Source organism: Neomonachus schauinslandi, chromosome 8, assembly GCF_002201575.2.
Source record: "Neomonachus schauinslandi chromosome 8, ASM220157v2, whole genome shotgun sequence".
NCBI lineage: Eukaryota > Metazoa > Chordata > Mammalia > Carnivora > Phocidae > Neomonachus > Neomonachus schauinslandi.
The window spans coordinates 16,904,092-16,908,358 of NC_058410.1; the positions used below are offsets into that span (position 1 = coordinate 16,904,092).

At 37.9% G+C, this 4,267-nt stretch overlaps 1 pseudogene; it reads right to left on the reverse strand.

Moving 5' to 3' along the window:
- Positions 1-715: 715 nt before the first annotated feature.
- On the reverse strand, positions 716-814 carry LOC123325614 (annotated as a pseudogene).
- Positions 815-4,267: the final 3,453 nt, after the last annotated feature.

Below are 4,267 nucleotides of genomic sequence, written 5' to 3' on the forward strand. Positions count from 1 at the left end.
AGCAGGAAGTCTGCTTCTCCCTCTGACCCTCCCCCCTCTCATGTGCTCTCTCTCATTCTCTTTCTCAAATAAATAAATAAAATCTTTAAAAAAAAAAATCTAAGCAAGTCCCCTCACCTGTTTTATTAGTAATGCCTATGCCCTTTGTTTTGTGCAATTTTGGAATCAGCTTCCCTGGTTTCCCAAAGAATTCTGTTGGGATTTTAATTGCATTTGCATTCAAACGATAGGAACTTGCGTGGAAAAAACAACATCATAATATTAGATCTTCCTATTCATAAAAATAGCATAGCCCTCCAGTTCTTGAACCTTTTAGGATTTTCTTTATGAAGTTTTCCTTAGATTTACTCCTAGCTTCCGTAACTTTTATGAATAAGATTCGATTCTATTCCGTTCTATTATAAATAGTATTCTTTTTAAAGATTTTATTTATTTATTTATTTGAGAGAGAGAGCCCAAGCAGGGGGAGCGGCAGGCAGAGGGAGAGGGAGAAGCAGCCTCCCCGTGGAGCAGGAAGCTGGATGGATACTGGGCTCCATCCCAGGATCCTGAGATCATGACCTGAGCCAAAGGCAGACACCCGCGTGAGCCACCCAGGCGCCCCTAAATAGTATCTTTTAAACATATGATTTTGTTTCCTGACCTATGAGGTGGCACATTTCTTTCAACTTTTGATTTTGAGATAATTTGAGATTTACAGAAACATTGCAAAAATGAAAATATGGAATGCTTTGCTAATTTTCATGTCATTCTTGTGCAGGGTCCATGCCAGTCTCTGTTCCAATTCCAGTATATGTGCTACTGAAGTGAGTACACAAGTTGTTTTTGATCACTGCCCTTAATATCCAGCCATTTTACAAAAGTCTTATATTTAGAATTGGTCTCTAGGGTTTTTTGGGGTCTTTTGTGTGGACGATAATGTTATTTGCAAATACATTGTTTTTTTTTTTCTTTCCTCTTTCCCATTTTTAAAGTTATTTTTAAAAATATGTATATACTGGGGCGCCTGGGTGGCTCAGTCAGCTAAGCGTCTGCCTTCAGCTCAAGTCATGGTCCCAGGGTCCTGGGATCGAGCCCCGCATTGGGCTCCCTGCTCGGCGGGAAGCCTGCTTCTCCCTCTCCCACTCCCCCTGCTTGTGTTCCTCTCTTGCTGTGTCTCTCTCTGTCAAATAAATAAATAAAATCTTTAAAAAAAAGTGTATATACTTGAGGCACCTGGGTGGCTCACTCAGTTATGCTTTTAGCTCAGGTCATGATCCTGGAGTCCCGGGATCGAGCCCCACATCAGGCTCCCCACTCAGCAGGGAGTCTGCTTCTCCTTCTGACCCTCCCCTCTCTCATGCTCTCTCTCTTTCACTCTCTCAAATAAATAAATAAAATTAAAAAAAATATATATGTATATACTTATTTATAGTGGTGATGTTCTTTTAGTGCTTGCTGGCTATGATTTCTAGTACAGTGATGAAGTTGGCCTATAATTTTCCTTTTTTTGTGTTACTCTTTTCTGGTTTTGATGTCCAGGTTATAGAATCAGTTAGTGTTTTCTCTCTCTTTTTGTCTATTCTCTTCAAAGAGAAGAAAAAGATGTAAATTATCCATTCCTTGAAAATTGGTCCTTGAAAACTGGGTAGAGCTTGTCTATGACATTGTCTGAACTTTATATTTCCTTTGTGAGAAAATTTCTTTACTATTAGATTTCAATGATTATAGAATTACTAGCCTTTCTGTTTCTTTCAAGTGTTTAGTTATTTTTGTTATTACATTTTTTCTGGGAATTTGTTATTTTCATTGAAGTTTTCAATTTATTGGTATGAAATTATTTCTAATATATCTGGTAGATTTTTTACTATCCTTTTTTTACTTTTATTTTACACCTTATGTTTTAGTGTGCCTCTGAAACAATATATAGCCGGATTATTTTTTAACATAATTTTAACTTTAATCTTAATTGTTTACTGATATATTTGGATTTATTCCTACCACCTTATTTTGTGCCTTTTCAGTTCTGTTCCCCCCCCCCCACTTTCCTTTTTCTTTTTTTAGATTTTATTTGTTTATTTAGAGCATGTGGGTGGGGGGGGAGGGGCAGGAGGAGAGGGAGAAAAAATCTCAAGCAGACTCCCAGCTGAGCATGGAGCCCAACTCGAGGCTGGATCTCATCACGACCTGAGCCAAAATCAAGTCAGATGCTCAACTGTCTGAGCCAATTAGGCACCCCTCCCCACCTAATTTTTCTAATTTAAAACAGTAAAAGAAAATTCTACACACCTCTCCCCCCCCATATTTTTTTTTTTTTTTTTTTTTTTTTGAGAGGGAGAATGAGATAGAGAGAGAGCATGAGAGGGGCAGGGTCAGAGGGAGAAGCAGACTCCCTGCCGAGCAGGGAGCCCGATGCGGGACTCGATCCCGGGACTCCAGGATCATGACCTGAGCCGAAGGCAGTCGCTTAACCAACTGAGCCACCCAGGCGCCCCCCCATATTTTTTTAATTAGGGGAATTGCCTTTGAATTTTACCATCTGCATTTCAAGTGTTATGTAGGTATTCTTCACCTTTCTCTCTAATCGAAGATCTTGGGAATCTTTTTTTTTTTTTTTTATGATCTTGGGAATCTTAAAGTTTAAATTGTCCCTCTTCCAACTTTTGCACTACAATCCCTCCAGTATTTTAGTCTTAGCTTGTGATTTTTAACCTTGCAGATTACACCCTATGGTTATTATTGTTTTTATACTGGTAATTGTTTAGATTTGCCCATGTGTTAAATTAGTTTCTTTACTCACTTGTCTTCTTGCATCTCGGACCTCCCACCTAGGATAATTTTCCTGCTTTCTGAAGCATATCTTTGATGTCCCTTTAGCCAAGTCTGTTGGTGGCTAAGCCCTTTGTTTTTGTTTATCAAAAGTGTTTTTAATTCCCCCATGTTCTTTAAAGTTGATTTTTTATATACCCAGTTCTAAGGTGACAGTAATTTTTTTCTCAGCTCTAAGATACTGATTTTTGACTTACTATTGCTGTGGAGAAATCTATTGCCATTCCAAATGTCATTCTTTTGGAGGTTACTGTGTCTTTTCTTTCTGGCTACTTTATTGTCATTAATTAAACTTCTAATTTTGAACAATTTTTTAAAAGATTTTATTTATTTGAGAGAGAAAGAATGAGAGAGAGAGAGAGAGCACAAGACTGGGGAGGGTCAGAGGGAGAAGCAGACTCCCCGCTGAGCAGGGAACCCAGTGCCGGACTTGATCCCGGGACTCCAGGATCATGACCTGAGCTGAAGGCAGTTGCTTAACCAACTGAGCCATCCAGGCGCCCCTAAACTTCTAATTTTGAAGATCATTATAGGTTCACATGCAGTTGTAAGAAATAAGCAGAGAGATCTTATGGTACCCTTTATCCAGTTTCTCTGAATGGTAACATTTTCCAGAATATTGACACTAACACAGTAAAGATACAGAACATGCCCATCACAAGGATCCCTCATGTTGCCCTTTTATAGGTATACCCACTTCCTTACCTCCTATTCCGTCCTTTACCTCTAACAACCACTATCCTGTTCTCCATTCCTATAATTTTGGTCATTTCAAGAATTTTATATAAGTGAAATTATGTAGCCTTTTGGGGTTGGCTTTTTTCCACCACTCAGTGTAATTCTTTGAAGATTCTTCCAGGTTGTTGACTATATCGGTATTTCATCCATTGTTATTGTTGGTATTCCACAGTATGGATGTACCACAGTTTAGCCATTCACCCATTGAAGGACATCTAGGTTGTTCATGGTTTTGGACTATGATAAATAAAGCTGCTGTTGATTTTTGTTTAAACATAAGTCTTTATTTCTCTTGGGTAAAAGCCTAAGAGTGCAGTTGCTCTGTCATATGATAATTGCATCTTTAGATTTTTAAGAAACTACTGAACTGTTTTCCAGAGTGTTCATAAATTTTACATTCCCACCAGCAATACATGAGTGATCCAGGTTCTCCACATCCTTGTCAGTATTCGGCATTTTTGTTATGTTTATTTTAGCTATTCTGAGAGATGTGTAGTTATAGCTAATTGTGGTTTTAATTCTGTTGCCCTGATTGCTAATGATGTTGGATATCTTTTCATGTACTCATTTTTCCATCTTTGTCTCCTGGTGAAATGTCTCTTCATGTCCTTTGCCTGTTTCTAATTGGGGTTTTTTTTTTTCTTTTTTACTTTTCAGTTTTGAGAGGGTTTTTTTTGTTTTTTTTTTTTAAGATTTTTAAATTTATTTGAGAGAGAGTGAG